The 22,886-nt window shown below is 35.2% G+C and overlaps 1 protein-coding gene and 1 pseudogene across 2 annotated transcripts in view; one reads left to right on the top strand and one right to left on the bottom strand.

Annotated features, from left to right (window-relative positions):
- Positions 1 to 3,425: 3,425 nt before the first annotated feature.
- LOC123790826 (transcription factor BTF3 pseudogene) lies at positions 3,426 to 3,951 on the top strand (annotated as a pseudogene).
- A 13,971-nt stretch (positions 3,952 to 17,922) lies between these two features.
- The window catches only part of LOC123790751 (uncharacterized), a 194,927-nt gene continuing 189,963 nt past the window's right edge, over positions 17,923 to 22,886 (bottom strand). For both annotated transcript variants that reach the window (XM_087856726.1, XM_087856727.1), the window contains 2 exons: positions 22,282 to 22,381; positions 17,923 to 21,343 (listed from right to left, as the gene is read on the bottom strand). The gene's annotated coding sequence lies outside the window, so the exon portion shown is untranslated. The remainder of the gene's footprint in view (positions 21,344 to 22,281; positions 22,382 to 22,886) is intronic.

Raw genomic sequence — 22,886 nt, 5'->3', positions numbered from 1 at the left:
AAATGGTAATTTAATTTTACACACCCAATTCTACAACACCTGAAAAGTATCACTGAGGTGGTGGAAGGGCAGGTAGATGGGGCTCATACATAATTCAGTGGAAAAGAATCAAAGGACAAAAGAACAATAATTTGTGTGGTTCACATATATCACCTTCTTCACTCCTATAGTTCATTTGAGGAAGTTCTACCATATTCTAATATCTCATGTCTAACTGGGCTTTCCAATGGAAAACTGGCAATTATTTTGAAATGATACCAAGCAGTGCATTAACATAGCTTTTTGGATATTCATGGACAAGAGCCTTACAGTCTTTATCAAAACATAGATGTAGTGTATGGTGACTAACATCATATAATAAAAAAACATTAAAATAAAAAAAAACATATAATGATGTTTGGGGTATGGAAACTATTCATGATGATGTTGCCATGAATAAATAAGTGCCATTCCAACTGCTGTTCTAGAGTCTGAGATAACATATAACTTTGTGGGGAAGTCTTTTCTTTCTACAAAATGTTAAGAAGACTGAGAATCAAATGGTCATGGAAATAGAAAATTTGCCATAGCCATATTCTTCCTAAAAACAGTGAGATGAGAAAATGTTTATCAGTATCTCCAGATACACACTCCCTTCCTTAATGGATAGCATACATCACTAGCCTTTAAAACAGTCCACTTAGTAGGTTATTGCCTCAGAAATAAAGTGATGCTTAATTACTATCCTCTATTACTCACTTCAGCAGCCTGAGGACAAGGCAGAAAGAACCACTTTCTCCCTAATTGTGGATTCATGATTTAAGCACCACGATTAGTAGTGGTGCCTGATAATGTTTTCATATCCCAAGGAGTTCCCTCAATCAAATTGCCTGTAAGTCTGGTACATCAAGAGAATTGAATATGCCAATTAGAAACCTAAACCCTAACCACCAAAGAATAGCAATTCCCTGAAGCACTGATAAAAGGAATTTCTGTCATGATAGTCCACAAAGAAGGGCCTCCCCACCATTGTCATTATACAGTTTCTAAGCCCACTAGAAAACGAAGTTCTTCCCCAAAAGCAAAACAGGAACAGGTAGATTAATTGGCCAGTTAATTAGTTTCAGTTGAAATTCATTGCCATTGTCTATCAGGTTATAATGCATATTTGGTGGTATGTGGGTTTGTTTGATCATATAAGCTGGTGGTCATTATTAATATGATGTATATGGTCATAAAGACTTGCATTAAAACATGTGGCACACTAGTGGTAGGTGGTGGCATGTATACATTACAGTTGCCTGGTCATGTTTACAATTCACTCCCTTTCCCTTTCTCTTAGGGGATATTCTCTTCCAGACTATAAAATATTGGTAGACAGCTGATGATCATGGGTTGCCATACCTCCACTGGGGTTATGACCAAACTACCCAGAGTCAGTAAATGTCTTAATGAATCAAATTAGTCCCACTCCTTGACTCTTGGACTTCTATATACGCAAGGGGAGAAAAATGTTTACATTTTACTACAATTACAAAACAGATAACATCGAACTTTACATTGAAAACCAAGGATGTACTGTATGGTGACTAACATAATTTAATAAAAAAACATTAAAAAAATAAATTATAGAAAATGTAAAAAAAAAGATAACAACATTTACATCTTCAAATTACCTTTTGCCAACCACATAAATAAAAAAAATCATAGAATTAAGCAAAGCCAAGAAACATAGAGCTAAGAGATGGAAAGAGAGAACAAGGCCAGATTCTTTTTTTAGGTCAAACTCCTGTATTCCTCTGAGACTGAAGTTAGACCCATCATGGTTATAGAAGCTTATGAATTCCTTTGTCCTCCTTTAAGATATTGTGTTGTATATCTTTCATTTATAACTGAGAGATATGATTGATAAGAGAATTATGAGAAAAAGCAAAGAAGAGCTAATAATATCAAGGCTTAGGAATGATGTAATTTCCCGAGTGCTTCTTGAACAATGTTTAACATAATACAGCTAATAAAAAGAGAGAGAGAGAGAATAGTGATATGAAGGTGGGAGGTTCCACGGAGAAAGAGGTGACAAATTTTCTTTGATATTGTAATTAATTGTTGATAATGTGGTATCTAGTGCTGCAAAGCATAATACAATAATGAAATAATTTTAATAATTTGACTATGTGTGATTAATGTACTTCTACAGATACTGTAACTGAATGAACTTGTACAAATACACTGTGTGACCATGGGATTAAAATTTCTGATTATGCCAACAAAGTGAAGCTACAGTGTGGAGAGCATCAAGGTATAATGATTAAGCCAACAGTTCTACAGTTAATATATATCTAGATTCAAATATTGCCTCGACCAGTTACTATAATGACTACTATTGCTGTTGTCCCCAATATCTGTGCATGGCAGAATTATGTCCCAAATTTTCCAAGCTGCTTTATTTACATTAAGTCACTTACTATTCAAGAGAGCAATCTGACAAAGGTAGTATGAGCGTCCTCATTATTTAGGCATATATATATGTATATACACACAGAGGCATATAATATATATATATATATATATATATATACACACACGTTATGTATATATACATAAGTACATATACATATATACATATATAGAATGTCAAATTTATAATATTCTAATATATATCTTCTGGGGTAATTGGAAAAATTTTTTTAATACAAGGTTTATAAACAGTTCACAGAATTGATGTTATAAGTGTGCAATAAAAGCATTTATCATACTCCTTATTTTATTTCACGAATAAGGAATTTGTAGGCATATGCTATTTTCTTCTTTCAAACAAAGAAGCCTCTATTAAGTTGATTAAACAAAAAAATTTGTTTCACCATATAATTTAAAGATATGTAAGTAACATAAACTAATCAAACACACAAGCAACATATTTCCTAAATGAAAAGAATGGTGGAAACACAAGTTACATAAAAACAATTAAAGTAAAATGAAATACAACAAATCACTTAAAAAAGAATAATTACAAAATGGCAAAGGCAAATAAAGGCAATATTGCCTGTTATGTAAGGAGAACAGGCTATATTATTTAGTATTAAAAGTTATATTAAATTTTAAAAAGCAACACAAAAATGTTTTATTAAAAAAAGAGAAATCTGAGACTAAAAAAGAGACTTTAACAGAAAAATAAGACAGTTACTCTTGATCAGAAGTATAATCCATACAGTGCACCTGGGTGGTTCAGTCAGGTGGCTGACTCTTGATCTCAGATCAGGTCTTGATCTCAGGGTCGTGAGTTCAAGCCCCACATTAGGCTCCACACTTAAAAATATATATATATATGATCCACAGATTCCCTCATACATTCCCCATGGGCATGTACTTAATCTTAGCTAGTCTGTCCAAGACACCCTGAGCACCAACTCTAATCCCCTACATGGTCCCATTTCCACTCCAACAAGATGAAATAAACTATTGTGAACCAAGAGAAATTCCCCAAACCGCAAACATATGTGCACTTTGGTGGGAAAAGAACTGCTCCCCAAAAGAAGGTGGTTCATAGAACAGCTATAGCAGATGATAAACTTCAGTTCTCCTTAATGAAGCTCAGGGCAAAAAATACCTGGTATTGAAGAAGTGAATATGTTCACAAACCAAGGAACAGTAATGCACTTCAACAAGTTCAGGCACCCCTGGAAGTGAACACTTTCACTATTACAGGCCATGCTGAGACAAAGCATCTGACAGAAATACTACCCAGTGTCTTAAATCAACTTGGTGCAGATAGTCTGACTACTTTAAGAAGACTGGCTGAAGCTCTGCCCAAACAATCTGTGGATGGACAAGCACCACTTGCAACCAGAGAGGATGATGATGATGAAGTTCTAGATCTTGTAGAGAATTTTGATGAAGATTCCAAGAATGAAGCAAACTGAATTGAGTCAACTTCTGAAGAAGATAAAACTTGAAGAAGTTACTGGGAGCTGCTATTTTGTTTGAGCACTTTTTAAAATTTTGTTCATGGATCTGATAAAATCTAGATCTCTAATATTTTAAGCCCAAACCCCTTGGATACTGCAACCCTTTCAGTTTTTGCTTATACACAATTCATTCTTTGCAGTTAATTAAGCTGAAGAAGCCTGAGGATAAATTTTGAAACAAGGTTAATAAAGATCTTCATCTAGTATTTTTTTTTCATTGACACTGATTTGTACACAGAGAGCAAAGTTGTTTATAGAAAGCTTTTCACAGCATGTAATATGGGTGGTAAACTTTGATGGAATTTGATTAAAGATTTTAAATGACTGTACAATGTAACAAAGGTGGTATAAAGTTCTCATGTTTTAAAACTTTTCTCCAACCAGATGTCTAACAGACACATGAAAAGTTGCTCAACATCACTCATCATCAGGGAAATACAAATAAAAACCACAATGAGATACCACCTCACACCTGTCAGAATGGCTAAAATTAACAACACAAGAAACAACAGGTCTTGGTAAGGATGAGGAGAAAGGGGAACCCCCTTACACTGTTGGTGGGAATGCAAACTGGTGCAGCCAGTCTGGAGAAGAGTATGGAGTTTCCTCAAAAATTTAAAATAGAACTAGCCAGCAACTGCACTACTAGGTATTTATCCAAAGGATGAAAAAATAGATTCAGAGGGGTACAGGCACCCCAATGTTTATAGCAGCATTATCAACAACAGCTAAACTACGGAGAAGGCACAAATGTCCACTGAAATTGTACAAAGAAGATCACACACACACACACACACACACACAAAGCCATCAAAAGGAACGAAATCTTGCCATTTGCAATCACGTGGATGGAGCTAGAGTGTATCAAGCCGATTGAAATAAGTTAGTCAGAGAAGGACAAATACCATATGATCTCACTCATACATGGAATTTAAGACAGAAAAGAGATGGGAAGGGGGGATGGGAGAAAGGGAAATAAACCATAAGAAACTCTTAATGATAGAGAACAAACTGAGGGTTGATGGAGAGAGGTGGGTGGGGGGATGGGATAGATAGGTGAAGGGTATTAAAGGGTCACTTTTTGTAATGATCACTGGGTATTGTATCTAAGTGATGAAACACTGAATTCTACCCCAGAAACCAATATTGCACTGTATGTTAACTAAGTAAAATTAAAAAAAAAAAAAGGTTTTCTCCAGCAGTTGTCAGGGCTACTGTGGTTTATATAATGGGTATAATTATAAAGCAAGAATGGAAAAAAAGAAGTATAATCCACAAGAAGATAAAATGTCTTGAACCCATTAATGATAAATATCATAACATCAAATTTTATAAAGCAAAAATCGCACAAGATCCATGAAATTTAAGGAAAACTACAAAGTTTAAAACACTTTACTCAGTATTTGACCAATCAAGGAAATTACAAAGAAGAGTATAAAGTAATTATCACTATGTTTGGCCTTAGGTCTACCATTTTATTATTTGTTTTCTATATATCCCTCTATATTTAGTTTCTTCCTTCATCTTTTCCTGATTTAGTTTTGGTTAAACCAAATATTTTTTATCCTTATATTTTAATCCTGCTATTGGCTTTTTACCTATAGTTCTCTGTACTTTTTAGTTATTTGTTCTATGGTTATAGTATTCATATTTAAGTGATCAGAGTCCATACAGGCTTTATGTAGTACAGCTTTATGTAAAATATAATAACCATGCACTACTATAGTTACATTTATCCTTGCTCTATCCTATGTACTATTGTTGTAATATGGATTATATTTACATGTGTTACAATACCAAAAACACAGTATTATAATTTTAGGGTTTAATAATAATAGTAATATGGCTTTTAAATACTGAAAGAAAAGATAAAAACAACTTTTTTTTATTAACAAACATATATCCTAAATTATTTTTCTGTCCTCTCTTTTTTTTCCTCCAAGACTCCAATTACATTTATGTCAATAGAAACATATCCTAAGATGACTCAGATGTGGTATTAACAGATAAGGACTTTAAAGAACTCATTAAAATATGTTCAAAATAGTTGAAAGAAAATTATGCTCATAAGGAATGAATAGATGGGAATACAAGCAGATAAACTGAAATTATAAAAGTGAGCCAAATGACTATTCTAGAACTAAAAAAAGATAAACGCAAAAGAAAGAAAAAAGTAAGATTGGAAAAAGGAGAGGAAATAGTCTGTGAACCACAGGCCAGCTCAATAGGTATAACTGAATTGGAAAATCTCACCAAAAAAAGATTTAAAAAAATGAACACAGGGGCAGCTGGGTGGCTCAGTTGGTTGAACATCCAACTTTTGATTTCATCTCAGGTCATGATCTCAGAGTTGTGTGATCGAACCTTATATTCAGCTCTGTGCTAGGCATGAAGACTGCTTAAGATTCTCTCTCTCCCCCCTTCCTCTCTAAATAAATAATAAGGGGCTCCTGGGTGGCTCAGTTGGTTAAACATCTGCCTTCAACTCAGGTCATTATCTCAGGGTCCTGGGATCGAGTCCCACATTACACTTTATGCTCAGCGGTGAGTCTGCTTCTCCCTCTCCCTCTTCCTCTGTGATCTCTCTCTCTCTCTCTCTCTCTCTCTCTCTCTCAAATAAATAAAACCTTACAGAAGTAAATAAATGATAAGTAAATAAAAAAATAGAAAATAAACACAGCATCACTAATCTGTGTAAAAATAGAAAGTATTTCAATATAGGTATAGATGTAGTCCATAATGAGAAGGGGGAGTGGTAAGGAGGAAAAAATACTAACTGGAAGAAACAAAGGGCACAAGTATCTCAAATTTCATGAGGGAAACTACTCTACACATCAAGAAGTTTGAACACCATACAAAGAAAACCACACTTAAATACAAAAATAGAGAAAAAACTTACAAGTAGACAGGAAAACAGATAAAATAAATAAACATAAAGAATGATTCGTGGGATGGCTACATTCTCAAAAATAGTGAAGGCCAGAAAAGAATAAAATGCCATACTTAAGGTGCTAAATGGAGAAAAACTGTCAACCTAGAATTGTATATTCAGTAAAAATGAAAGTAAATAAATTTTCAAAAAATGAGATAAGAAAATTTGTTGTAAATATATCTCTACTCTCAGAATACTAAGTTTTGCAAACTGAAGAAAAAGTAGAAATGATAAATGTATAAGTAAATACAAGTACCTTCCCAATTTACTTAAAATACTGATTGCAGAAATGATAATTTTAATATATAGATTTTATATCCTATGTAGATATAAAATATGATGAACATAAAGGACGAAAGAGTACAATGTGTAACTATTTTGCTAAAAGTTTTTACACTTTAAATGAGGTATATGATATTAATTCTAAGACTATCATAAGTTAAAGAAGTTGATGTGGAAAACTAAAATACAGTCAATTAATTCAATAATCTGGCGATTATTTAATTCTTTGGCAAAAGAAGGAAGCAAAGCAGGGAGAGATGAGTAAAATAAAAAGGACAAATAGGGACAAATCTAGCCAAATAGTAGGCATAAATCCAAATACGTCAATAAGTATATTTAATGTAAATGGACCAAAAGATTTCAAAAGATTTAAAATTAAAAGGCAGTATCTTCAATAAATGGAGCTGGGAAAATTAGACAGCTATATGCAAAAGAATGAAACTTGACCACTCTCTCAGACCATACACAAAGATAAACTCCAAATGGATGAAAGACCTCAATGGGAGACAGGAATCCATCAAAATCCTAGAGGAGAACATAGGCAGCAACCTCTTTGACATTGGCCACAGCAACTTTTTTCATGACACATCTCCAAAGGCAAGAGAAACAAAAGAAAAATGAACTTGTGGGACTTAATCAAGATAAAAAGCTTCTGCATATCCAAGGAAACCGCCAAAAACACTAAGAGGCAGACAATGGAATGGGAGAAGATATTTGCAAATGACACTACAGATAAAGATTAGTATCCAAGATCTACAAATAACTTCTCAAACTCAATACATGGGAAACAAATAAATCAAAAAATGGGCAGAAGATACAAACAGACACTTTTCCAATAGACATACAAATGGCTAACAGACACATGAAAAAATGTTCAAAATCATTAGCCATCAGGGAAATTCAAATCAAAACCACACTGAGATACCACCTTATGCCAGTTAGAATGGCAAAAATTGACAAAGCAGGAAACAACAAATGTTGGAGAGGATGTGGAGAAAGGGGATCACTCTTACACTGTTGGTGGGAATGCAAGTTGGTACAGCCACTTTAGAAAACAGTGTGGAGGTCCCTTAAAAGGTTAAAAATTGAGCTACCCTATGATCCAGCAATTGCACTACTGGGTATTTACCCCAAAGATACAGACGTAGTGAAGAGAAGGGCCAAATGCACCCCAATGTTCATAGCAGCATTGTCCTCAATAGCTAAATTGTGGAAGGAGCCAAGATGCCTGTCAACAGATGACTGGATTAAGAAGATGTGGTCCATATCTACAATGAAATATTCCTCAGCCATCAAAAAGAACGATTTCAAAACATTTGCAGCAACATTGACAGGACTGGAGGAGATAATGCTAAGTGAAATAAGTCAAGCACAGAAAGACAATTATCATATGGTTTCACTCATTTATGGAATATAAGAAGTAGGAAGATCAGTAGGAGAAGAAAGGTAAGAATGAAGGGGGGTAAACAGAAGGAGGAATGAACCATGAGACACTATGGACTCTGGGAAACATCTGAGGGCTTCAGAGGGGAGGGGGGTGGGGGATTGGGATAGGCTGGTGATGGGTATTAAGGAGGGCACATATTGCATGGTGCACTGGGTGTTATATGCAAGTAACGAATCATGGAACATTACATCCAAACTAGGGATGTACTGTATGGTGACTAACATAACATAATAAAAAATTATTATAATAAATATTAAAAAAATAAAAGGCACTAATGGTTAAACTAGATAAAAATCAAGACTCAGCTATACAGACTCTAAATAGAAACACTATAAACATAAAGATACACATAGGAGTCCTGGTTAAGATGGTGGAGGAGTAGGGGTCCCCTTTTTCAGCTGGTCCCCTGAGTCGAGCTGGATAGGTTCCAGACCATCCTGAAAACCCACGGAATCAGCCTGAGATGCAGGAAGATACATCTGGATCTCTACAAATGAACATCTCCAGTGCTGAGTATTGAGGTATGAAGCGGGGAGCTGTGAATCCGTGCACAGATATCGGAAGATAAATGGAAGGGGGAGGGAGCTTCTGTGCTCATGTGCCAGGAAGGGGTAGCAACCTGCACTCGGGAGCAGGCCTGACTCGCGGATGGGCACCCGAGAGAGAGCAGACTGAGACCGTGAACCTTGGAACGCGCACACATCCAAACTGAAAACCAGAGCTCCAGAGCACTCACTGGAACCGGACTGAGATGGGGAGCTTGGGAGTGTGCACGACCAGACTGAAAACTGGCACTCTGGAGTGTGCGCGAACCACACTGAAACAGGGAGCTCAGGAGCACACGGAGGGGTGACTGGCGGCTGGTGGCATTAGAAATACAAAGGACAGAGACCTGCTGTTCATGGAAGTGAGGGCTGGGACACCGGCTGTGGGTCGCACAACCTGGGACGCTGCAGGGTTTTTAGCAGCACCAACAGGAAGAGAGTTAAAGAGGCCAGAAGAGCTCAGTGGAGAGCAGACTGCGATCTCTCTGTTCTGAGAGAAAGGCTAAGATTCAGCCACTGCTGCTCTGACTCTCAGGAGAGCTACAGAAAACTGCCAGGGAAAACCATCAGAGAACAAAAGCCCGGAAATACCCGCTCACATTGTGCCAATCCCCATCCCCCCTTGCAGGGGACACAGAGACTCTTCCGAAACAGGGTTGCCTGAATATCAGTGCAGCAGGCCCCTCCCCCAGAAAGCTGGCTGAAAAATCAAGAAGCCCACATCCCTAAGGTTCCTATAAAACAAGAGTACACTGCCTGGGTCCTGGTCAATAATTTGGGCTCTGGGCATCCCTGCAACCTCTCGTCATCAGAATGACGAGAAGGAGAAATCCCCCCCAGCAAAGAAAAGATAATGAGTCTGTGGCCTCTGCCACAGAACTAATGGATATGGATGTAACCAAATTATCAGAAATGGAGTTCCGAGTAACAATGGTCAAGATGATGTGTAGACTTGAAAAAAATATTAACAAGAATATAGAATCTCTAGGGCAGAAATGAGAGCGAATCTGGAAGAAATTAAAAATGCTATGAATCAAATGCAGTCAAAATTGAACTAGATGCTTTGACGGCCAGGGTGAATGAAGCAGAAGAACTAATTAGTGAATTGGAGGATGGGATGGTAGAAGAGAAAGCTAAAACAGAAACTTGGCTCAAAAAAATCCAATCTCAAGAATGTAGGTTACGGGAGATTACTGACTCAATGAAACGTTCCAATGTCAGAATCATCGGCATCCCTGAGGGGGTGGAGAAAAAGAGAGGCCTAGAAGAGATATTTGAACAAATTGAAGCTGAAAACTTCCCTAATCCAGCAAAGGAAACAAGCATTCATGTTCCACAGGCAGAGAGGACCCCTCCCAAGCTCAACCACATCAAACCTACACCACGTCACGTCATAGTGCAATTTGCAAATATTAGATCCAAGGATACAGTATTGAAAGCGGCCAGGGCAAAGAAATTTCTCACATACAAAGGCAAAAATATTAGGATTATGTCAGACCTGTCTACACAGACGTGGAATGAGAGAAAGGGTTGGGGGGGGGGACATTTTTAAAGCTCTTTCAGAGAAAAACATGCAGCCAAGGATCCTTGATCCAGCAAGGCTGTCATTCAGAATTGATGGAGAGATAAGGACCTTCCAGAATTGCCAGACACTGACCAATTTCGTAACCACGAAACCAGCCCTACGGGAGATATTAAGGGGGGTTCTATAAAAGTAAAAAGGCCCCAAGAATGATACAGAGAGAAAGTTACAAACTATAGAAACAAAGACTTTACAGGCAACAAGGCATCATTAAAATCCCATCTCTCAATAATCACTCTCAATGTGAATGGCCTAAATGCTCCCATAAAGTGCCACAGGGTTGCAGATTGGATGAAAAGGCATAACAGACACTTTTCCATTGAAGACATACAAATGACTAACAGACACATGAAAAAATGTTAAAAATCATTAGCCATCAGGGAAATTCAAACCAAAACCACACTGAGATACCACCTTACGCCAGTTAGAATGGCAAAAATTGACAAGGCAGGAAAACAAATGTTGGAGAGGATGTGCAGAAAGGGGATCCGTTTTACACTCTTGGTGGGAATGCAACTTGGTACAGCCACTTTGGAAAACAGTGTGGAGGTCCCTTAAAAGGTTAAAAATTGAGCTACCCTATGATCCAGCAATTGCACTACTGGGTATTTACCCCAAAGACACAGATGTAATGAAGAGAAGGGCCATATGCACCACAATATTCATAGCAGCATAGTCCACAATAGCTAAATCATGGAAGGAACTGAGATGCCCTTCAACAGATGACTAGATTAAGAAAATGTGGTCCATATATACAATGGAATATTACTCAGCCATCAAAAAGAATGATTTCTCAACATTTGCTACAACATGGACGGGACTGGAGGAGATAATGCTAAGTGAAATAAGTCAAGCAGAGAAAGACAATTATCGTATGGTTTCACTCATTTATGGAACATAAGAAGTAGGAAGATCGGTAGGAGAAGAAAGGGAAGAATGAAGGGGGGTAAACAGAAAGGGGAATGAAGCAAGAGAGACTATGGACTCTGGGAAACATCTGAGGGCTTCAGGGGAGGGGGGTAATGGGATAGGCTGGTGATGGGTATTAAGGAAGCCATGTATTGCATGGTGCACTGGGTGTTATATGCAAGTAACAAATCATGGAACTTTACATCAAAAACTAGGGATGTATTGTATGTTGACTAACATAATATAATAAAAGTATTATTAATAAAATAAAATAAAATATACATAAAGATACACATAGATTAAAATTAAAAAGATGGAAAGACATATTAGAGAAATGGTAATCATAAGAATGCTGGTATTACTATTCTAGTATCAGCTCCCTACCCAGAAAGACCTAGAATAGACAAACAAAGGTTTGGACATACATTACCTTATAACAAGATTTATTATGAAGTTTCAATGAAAAAGAATGGCATAGATTTTAAAACAGAAATTTCAAAAGAGATCTATCCATATATAGTCAATCTATTTTCATCAGATAATTGAAAAGAAAAAGAAAATTCCTTTTACTCCATTACTTGGCATCAGGGAAATACAAATCAAAACCACAATGAGATATCACCTCACACCAGTCAGAATGGCTAAAAGTAACAAGTCAGGAAACAACAAATATTGGCAAGGATGTGGAGAAAGGGGGATCCCTCTTACACTGTTGGTGGGAATGCAAGCTGTTACACCTACTCTGGAAAACAGTATAGAGGTTCCTCCAAAAGCTGAAAATACAGCCAACCTATGACCCAGCAATTGTACTACCAGGTATTTATCCAAAGGATACAAACATGGTGATCCAAAGGGTCACCTGCACCCCAATGTTTATAGCAGCAATGTCCACAATAGCCAACCTATGGACGAGCCCAGATGTCTGATAGATGAACAGATAAAATTTTTACACACACACACACACACACACACACCCCAATGGAATATTACTCAGCTATCAGAATAGATATCTTAACATTTGCAAGGATGTGGATGGAACTAGAAGGTATTATGCTAAGCAAAATAAGGAGAAAGACAAGTATATGATTTCACTCATATGTGGTATTTAAGAAACAAAACAGAGGACCATAAGGGAAGGGAGGGAAAAATAAAATAAGACAAAATCAGAGAGGGAGACAAACTATAAGAGACTCTTAAGTATAGGAAACAAATAGTGTTGCTGGAGGGGAGGTGGTGGGGATGGGGTAACTGGGTGATGGACTTTAAGGAGGGCACCTGATGTGATGCGCACTGGGTGTCATACACAACAGATGAGTCACTGAATTCTACCTCTGAAAGTGATAATGCACTATATGTTAATTAATTTAATTAAAATAAAATAAAATTTAAAAAATTCTTTTCAATAAATAGTTCTGGAACTGAAAGGACACATTAAAAATGAACTTGACTCCAGGAAACAAACTGAGGGTTGTGGAAAGGGAGGTGGGTGGGGGGATGGGATAACTGGGTGATGGGCATTAAAGAGGGCACCTGAAAAAAAATAAATAAAGATAAAAACTGAAAATACAGAGGAAAAAAATGAACTTTGATATCATACCATACATGAAAATGATTTGAGATAGATGCTATACTTATGTGGAGAAGCTATTAATATAAAGCTTCGAGAAGAAAACTTAGAACATATTTGGAAACTTGGGATAAGCAAAGACTTAATTGTGAATTGATAATAAGCACTAAAAATGAAAGAATCAGACTGATACACCGGATCTTCATCAAAATTAGTAATGTCTGCTTATCTATGGCTGAGTGTATATATATATATATATATATATATATATATATATATATGTACATATATACATACACATCTTTATATATTCATCTACTGATGGATATTTGTGTTGTGTCCATATCTTAGCTATTATAAATAATGTTTCAATAAGCATAGGGAATGAAATCTTGCCATTTGTGACAACATGGATGGACCTGGGAGTATAATACTAAGTGAAATAAGTCAGAGAAAGACAAATACTACACAATGTCATTCATATGTGGAATTTAAGAAACAAAACAAAAACAAAAAAAAATGACAAACAAAACAGACTTTTACATACATACAACGAACTGGTGGTTGCCAGAGGGAAGGTGGGTGGGGAATGGGTGAAATAGATAAAGGAGATTAAGAGTATGTTTATCTTGGGGCGCCTGGGTGGCACAGCGGTTAAGCGTCTGCCTTCGGCTCAGGGCGTGATCCCGGCGATCTGGGATCGAGCCCCACATCAGGCTCTTCTGCTATGAGCCTGCTTCTTCCTCTCCCACTCCCCCTGCTTGTGTTCCCTCTCTCTCTGGCTGTCTCTATCTCTGTCGAATAAATAAATAAAATCTTTTAAAAAAAAAAGAGTATGTTTATCTTGATCATCACTGAGAAATTCCTAGCGTTGTTGAAACATTACACTGTACCTCTGAAGCTAATACAAAGATGTATGTTAATTATACTTAAATTTAAAAAATAAAAAATATATAATTATTATTTTAAAAAATGTCTGCATCAAAACCACAATTTTAAAATGAAAAGGTAGGTTATAGCAATACAGGCCTACCTCAAGAAACAAGTTGTATGTAAGTGATGAAATGAATCACTGAATTCTACTCCAGAAACCAATATTGCACTATATGTTAACCAACAAAATTCAAATTAAAAAAAGAAAGAAACAAGTAAAATCTCAAGTAAACAACCTAACTTTATACCTAAAGGATCTAGAAAAATAACTAATAAAGCCAGTAGAAGGAAGGAAATAATAAAAATTAGAGCAGAAATAAATGAAATAGAGACTTAAAAACAGATCAATGAAATCAGGAACTGCTTTTTGAAAAGATAAACACAATTGATAAACCTTTAGCTCATTAAGAAAAGGGAATACTCAAATAAAATAAAAAATGAAGAAACAACCAACACCACAAGGGAAAAAAATGAAAAGCTAGGAAGAGGCGAATAATTGCTGTAGTCAAGAATCATCAATGGGTGCTAAAATTAGCGAGTAAATGTATGATGAAAAAGAAAATATTTGCATATCTGTTTACAACATACACAAAAAGAAAAATAGTAACTTTGCAGTAGAGAAATCTGACATACATCACTTTAACCAAGTGAGTATATTTAACATCAGCAGAAATAAAACATGATGATGTCACGTACTTCTGAAATGATCCACTGAAAAACACACACTTTTAACACTCTTATTTTTACCCTAACTGCATAACCACAATCTAATCATGAGAAAATATAAAATAATCCAAACTGAAGACTATCATACAAGATTACAATGTAGTTTTCTTCAAATGTGTCAAGGTTATGAAATGCAAAGGAAGACTGAGGAACTCTCCCAGATTGGGGTAGGGGGTGTGGGTATTAAGACAAGGAAATGCAATGAATAAATGTATGTGGAATCTTGAATTGGATTCTGAACTATAAAAAAATGATAGTAATAGGCAACTAGCAAAATTAAAATATGGTCTTCAGACTATTTAATAGTAGTATGTCAATGTTAATTTCCAGATTTCAATAATTGTTATATGTACTAATGTTACAGTAACAAATACATAAGACGTCATCATTAGGAAAGCAGAGTAAATAATACGTATAAACTGTACTATTTTTGAAAATTTACTATGTCTAAAATTATTTAAAATAATAAAGTACATACCTAGCAGTGCAATTGCTAGATCATAGGATAGTTCCATTTTTAACTTTTTGAGGAACTTCCATACTGTTTTCCAGAGTGGCTGCACCAGTTTGCATTCCCACCAACAGTGGAATAGAGTTCCCCTTTCTCCACATTCTCGCCAACATATCTTTTTTCCTGTGTTGTTAATTTTAGCCATTCTGACTCATACGAGGTGATATTTCTTTGTCGTTTTGATTTGTATTTCCCTGATGATGAGTAATGTTGAGTATCTTTTCATGTGTCTGTTGGCTATCTGTATGTCTTCTTTGGAAAAAAAAATGCCTATTCACATCCGCTCATTTTTTAACTGGATTATTTGTTATTGGGTGTTGAGTTTTATAAGTTCTTTATATGCTTTGTATACTAAGCCATTATCAGATATGTCATTTGCAAAATACCCAAAGGAGACAAAAATACTAATTTAAAGGGATAAATGCACCCCAATGTTTATAGCAGAATTATCAATAGCTAAATTATGGAAAGACTCCAAATGTCCATTGTCCATTGACCAATGAATGGGTAAAGATTATACACACACACACACACACACACACACACACTCGCAAACACACACACACAAAGGAATATTACTCAGCCATCACAAAGAATGAAACCTTGCCATTTGCAACCACATGAATAGACCTAGAGGGTATTATACCAAGGAAAATAAGTTAGTCAGAGAAAGACAAATACCATATGACTTCACTCATATGTGGAATTTAAGAAACAAAATAAAACAAACAAACAAAAAAAAATGGAAGGGGGAGAGAGGAAAACCAAGAAATAGACTCAACTATAGAGTACAAACTGATGGTTAGCAGTGGGGAGGTAGGTGGGAGGATAGGTTAAATAGGTGATGAGGAATTAAGAAATGCACTTGCTGTCATGAGCACTGGGTACTGTATATAAGTGTTGAACCACTAAATCCTACACCTGAATTGAATATTTCACTGAATGTTAACTAACTGTAATTTAAATAAAAACTTGGAAGAAAAAATAAACTTTGGAAAAAAGAAACAGAAATTTTACCAAATGAGATTTATAACTGACAGCTAATGTCATGAAAAATTATTTATCTTTTTAATAACCACATTCAAAACTGAAGTCACAATAAGATACCACTTCACACCCACTGAAATAGATAAAATTTAAGAGAATGACAATGTCTAAGGTTAGTGAAAATGGATAGTAATTGAAAATATCATACAGCACTGGCTGAGAGTGTAAAAATCTTCCACATATTTAGAGTATATTTTTGCAGTTTCTTAGAAAGTTAAGCAAAATCTATCTTATGATCAAGCATATTTTGTTTTTAGGCAATTACATAAGAGATCTGCTAACATACTCAAAATGCTTAGAAACAACCCAAATGTCCGTCAACAGGAGAATGGGTAAGTAAATTATAATATGCCCATTCAATGGAATGTGACTCTGCAATTAAAAGGAGCAAGTTTAAAAATCTACCAATATACAGAATAACATGGATGAATTCTAATATCATTATGATGAGTGGAAGGAGCTAGACACATACTGTGTGATTCCACTTATAGTAATCTCAAAAACAGACAAAGCTCATCTATTATAGAAATCAGAACCGTGTTTCTTATGAGAATGAGATGTGGCTGGAAGGAGACAGCAGGGGAGGTTCTCAAGTAATACAAAGATTCTACTTCCTGAATAAGGTAGTAGTTACATGGGTATACACTTAGGAAAACCCAATGAATTATACAGTTAAGATCTATGCATTTAACTATGGAAATGTTAGCTGTATAAGAATATAAATATTAAAAAAGCTTCTCAATATTGATGTGAATACTGATATGAATTGATCTGCTAGAAATAGTAAAATATTTATTTTTTTAAAAGATTTTATTTATTTATTTGTGTGAGAGAAAGAGAGCACACAAGCAGGGGGAGCAGCAGAGGCAGAGGAAGAAGCAGGCTCCGCGGTGAATAAGGAGCCCGATGCAGGACTCAATCCCTGGACCCTGGGATCATGACCTGAGCTGAAGGCAGACACTTAACTGACTGAGCCACCCAGGTGTCCCCAGAAATAGTAAAATATTTATACATTACAAAAATATAGAAAACTAAGTTACAGATCATTACAAAGTGTGTGTGTGTGTGTGTGTGTGTGTGTGAGTGTGTGTCAGAAAGGAGAAACAAGAAGCTATAACAATAGTTTTCTCTAGAAAGGGGAAAATAGGTAGTTATAAAGGACAGGATTAAGCTGAATTACCTTTCACTGAATATCCTCCAGCGAATTTTGAATTTTGTAAGATATATTATTTGTAACAAATATATAATTTTAAAAATGATTCTGGGGAGAAAGAAGTTTTAAAATTTCTCTGTTATTTGAAAATACCTTATAATAAACATGAAGTGGATGTGGCAAACTGTTGATAATGGTAGAACCTGGCTTCCTGGTGTCTGCAAGTTTACTGTTCATTTTCTCTTTATACTTTGCATGTTTATACTGTGTTCATAATGAGAAGTTTTATAAAAGTTAAAATAGAACAAATCTTTCATTACCAAAAACAAGCGAAAATAAGTGGATTATACATGTTCAGAATTTATTTAAAAACACAGAAGACTACAGAAAACTATATAAATAAATTAAAACATCAAAAAACCCACACTGAGAAGTTATACCAAAAAGCTGACTGAGGGAGAGGAAAAGGAAGAGCTAATCCTTCTCAAAATCCATGAGTCAGACTTCATTAAAAAAAAAAAAAAAGGCAGAGCAGAAATAACCAACACTGGAATGAAAATGAGTATCAATTGAACTGAGAAATTAATAGAGTGATGAAAGAACACTTTGCATAACATCATGTTACTGTGTTGGAAAATCTGCTTGGATTGTGATTTTCTAGGAGAAAACAAGTTAAATATAAGATGCAAAACAAACAAACAAACAAAAGGAATCGCCATAGAAAAAAGTGAGAAAATTTTCTAGATAGCCTCAGTTCTACTTCAAACCATCAAAAACAAAGGAGAGTTCAGATGATTTAATTGATGTGTTCACTTCACCATTCATATTAATGCCAAAGCTTTTCAACCCATTCTATAGCATAGAGTAAAAAAAAAAAAAATCCTCAAAATTAATTTAATGGAACCAGAGCATCCGACATCAAAATATGACAAATACAGAAAATTACAGATCAACTTCATTTAATAGTATACTTGCAAAAAATCCAAATCAAATTAAGATACTCATAATTTAGTAGTAAATTTAGAGCAAAACTTTCTTTTTTTTTTTTTTTGCCAAATGGGGTTTGTTCATTAAAGGAATAAAAGAAAATTTCAATACAACTTATTTCACAATAATAAAAGTTTGAAGAATAATATAACTGTTTATGCAAAAAGCATTTATTACATCTGCCACCTGGTTCTGATTAAAATTTCTAAGAAATATATATAAAGTGGGAAACTTACCTAACATGATACACAAAACATCTCAAATTTAAAATTCACCTGTATCATTGATGATTGAGACCACCTAAATCAAAATAACTTACCTATTGGGACTAGGACCTGATACCACCCCAAGCAGAGTCCTATACACAAGACAGAACTGCAAACAAATAAATACATTCACAGTTTTCTCATCTAAGCTAATAGCTCTTCTATCATTGAAAACATCTTATTCACATAGGCAAACAGTTCATTTATCAGACAAAAATTTGATTATCTAGACTCACATCAAGGACCTCATATTACTCTTTTGCCAACCTTATACTACTGCCTGACAAATTTTGTCTATTCTTAACCAGTTCTATTGTTTAAAAATCTTAAATCACATCGGTCCAGACCGCAAGCCTACTTTTAGAACACTAATAAACATTGTCAAAGTGGTGTTTTCCCTTGCTGCAGTAAGTTTAACACACTGAGCTTTTCTTGATTATAGTTTTTTTCTTGGAGTCTTTTTGGGTAATAGACCAGCAACAATGTCCTGGTCAAACCCAAGAAACATTCCATTAAAAACTGATTAAATAAAGGATGGGTATTAGTTCCACATTTAAGTGCTCTGAAAGTACCAGTCAGTGAACATTATCAACATAATTAAATCAAGATCATTTGGAAAGAAAGAATTAAAATGATCCATATTAGCAAAGGTTTTAGTATGTACTTTGACAAAATCTGAAAAGTCATGAGAAAGAGTAAGGTAGACACTTACCCCCCAAAACAAAACTTACAGATATAGAAAAAATATCAAGGGATAAAAGAAACTGAAAGAAAAACCCCCATCATGAAGTGAAAATATTAACATTAATTAAAATTGTTTAATAAAAAGAAAGACATACCTTGTTCTTGGATAGGAAGACTTATATTATTAAAAACCAAATTCTCCCTTAAATTAATTTATTAAAGTTGATGAAATTGCAGTCTAAACTGTAATTTCTTCCAACAAGAAGACACATGAGACAGGAGGCAGAAGAAGAGACACACAGATCCACAGAACAAAAATGGTGCCAGTCACAGATGAGAATACAGCACATGGGCAAGATGGCATTACAGATAAATGGGCAATTATTGGCAAATAATCGCAAGTAATGGCAAATAACTTGGCAACTTTAAGATTTCAAATCAAAAAAATTTCTCATGATTTAAGAGTTTGAATAAAAGAAAGACAAAAGAATAAAAGTTAACATAGGTGAACGGTTTTATGAAATCAGTATAAATATTTTTTCCAAAATGACATGAAACTCAGAAGCCATAAAAGCAAACATGGTTATACTTGGACATATAACAATCATACACATTCTTATAACAAAAATGAAGTTTAAAAGTGCATAAAAAATATCTGTAAAGCTTGACAATCCAAACCTTTTTGCCCAATAATAAATGATTTCTTCAAAATCAGGAGACTAAACCCCCACCCCCAAAATTGGACATAAAGAGGAAATTAAAGAATACAGATGGCTAATAAACATATGAAAAAAATGATCAAACTCAAAAACAAAAGAAATACAATTTAAGACAATAGTTTGGGCTATCACATTTGCAAAAAATTTTAAGCATTTATAAAATCCATTATCTGTGAAGTTGTGGAAAGGCTGGCAATCTCATTCATTGCCATTTGAAGATAAAGTTGTTACCACATTTTAAGGAAATCTTGTAATAATTTGAGATGTGCATATCCTTAATCCCAGTATTTCAACTGCTAAGTAATTTATTATGATATAATAGACAAATGCAAAAATACTGATAGGGAGGTTCATTGCACAGAAATTTTGTGCTAACAAATATCTATGGATGAGAAAAACTTATAACATTTAATTATATTTCATCTACAAAACAGTCGTGCAGTCATTCAACAAATGACACAGATGTATATTACTGAAATAGAAAAGGGTATTAAAAACTGTAAAATGAAAGGTAATTTGCAGAAGAATGTGTACAATATGGCCCCACTTCCAGAACCCCCCAAAATAGTTTGTGTGTCTGTGTGTCTGTGTGTGTGCATCTATCTGCTTAAAGAATGCACACAACTCTCTTAAGAGAAGAAAACTCTGGGGGAAGAATTGGGAGAGAGGAGGGCACTTAATTTATATTTTAGATATTTAAATACGCTTTGAATTTTTGAGAAAAAATGTGCAGTTTCTTAATATATCCTATTTAAATTTTTTACCATATGGCAAATGGAAATTATAAATGTATATTTATGGGAGCACTGAGCAATTCCACCATTTTGAGTTTCTTGTGCAATAATATTTCCTCTACTGAGGCTCCTGGGATTGAGTCAAGTGGCAGCAAGGGAAACAGTCACCATGCCCAAATTAAAGTCTCATCGATGATATCCCAACATGAGCATTTCTCAGTTAAGCATTTCTTATCTGCAGGATGTGTCCACTGCAACACAGGAAAGAGAGGAATCGCCAAGCATAAAGCAGAGTGTATCATTATTTTGAGGAAGCTGGTGGTAGAAGTAATGGCACCCTCAGTAACAAATCCACCTCACATTTGTGGTCACCACCTGCAAGGATACAGAGGGGAAAATTGGCAAAGGTGAGGGACACATTTTCTAAGAAGCCCATTGGGGGCTATGAAATTCTTATATACTCTACCTCTACATGTGCTATGTTTGAATCTATCCAGAGGACACAAAGAAAGCCACATTTTCAGCTGCTGCATTCACCCTGTGGCCAGAAAAATGACTAAATCTTCCTAAATCAGCATCAGTGCTACTTTTTCTTCTTTGCTGAGCTAAGCACTGATAGACACCTCCAATTATCTCAGAATTTTATCTGTCTCCTTTCCTCTGTGTTGGCTCTTTAAAGTTTTAGGTCACTCATTCATCTGATCAATTATTTCAGACAAAACTATTTTTCTTCCTTCCAGTCTAATAGTTATTGAGAATCACTGAATTTCATGCATTCAACAACTTTCTGCTAACACAATGGATTCAGTCAAGTAGGAGCTTAGTTTATTGGATAAGAAAAGTTAAGGAAATCTTTCATATTCACCATAAACATATTAACCAAAATATAGAAAATATATAAAGAGAAGCTGTATATATGTAAGAGAATATATAAGAAAAGCTGTATCTCTTTTTTAAAAGATTATTTATTTATTTATTTATTTATTTATTTATTTATTTATTCGAGAAGGGGGGGCAGAGGGAGAGGAAGAGAGAGTATTAAGCAAACTCTGCACCGAGCATGGAGCCCAACACAGGGCTTGGTCTCAGGGCTCCGAGATCACAACTTGAGCCAAAACCAACAGTTGGATACTTAACCAACCGCACCACCCAGTGCCGGGAGAAGCACTATCTCTTAAATCACTATTCATTCTGGTCCTTGAGATCAATTAGAAGGTAGCTCAAAGTCATCAATCTTCAGAAAACTACCATCTACTTTCCTACCCAGACATGGTTGCCCCTAGAAATCAAGGACTATTCTGACAAAAACTTACCTTCAAAGCATGGCCCTTGGACCACAGTCTCCTTGTCTGAAGAGTCTTGTTTCAGAGACTTACTGGTATCATTCACTCCCAAGAGTTCCCAAGAAGTAATCTGAGGGGAAAAAAATGAGAAATGCCCCTTCTAGTGAAAAAGGTCAATCAGCTAGATGCTGGGATGTGATTCTTTGGTACTCTTTCATATTGATTTCATTTGGAAGCTATTTCTTACTCTCACAAGGCTCTGAAACTACAGCTAACTGCACCACAACTCTATACCTTTCAATATTAGCACACTGTAGCAGAGCCCTTCTCTCCTGTGCATTTCCAAGACTGACTGGTTTGCTTGAATCCAACTGAAAATTATGCCTCTTTTCCCCCCAATCATTTATCATTTTCTGCTTAGTTGGCTAGGTTGTTTACAAAATCACTTAAAATAATTGATATATCTATACTCAATAAAACTTTATTGAGAACCTATTCTATGCCTGGTAATCTATAGGTACTTGTACCCCAAAAGTAAACTGAAAATGTCAGGTCATAATAAATTAAAAGCCCATTTGATTAATCAAACATAGAAATAAAGACCTGAGAAGAAACTTAATAAATGGTCTTGTAGA

This window comes from Ursus americanus, chromosome 28 (assembly GCF_024610735.1).
Source record: "Ursus americanus isolate L20-20 chromosome 28, mUrsAme1.1.p, whole genome shotgun sequence".
In the NCBI taxonomy this organism is placed as follows: domain Eukaryota; kingdom Metazoa; phylum Chordata; class Mammalia; order Carnivora; family Ursidae; genus Ursus; species Ursus americanus.
This window is presented reverse-complemented; position numbering and strand designations above follow the sequence as displayed.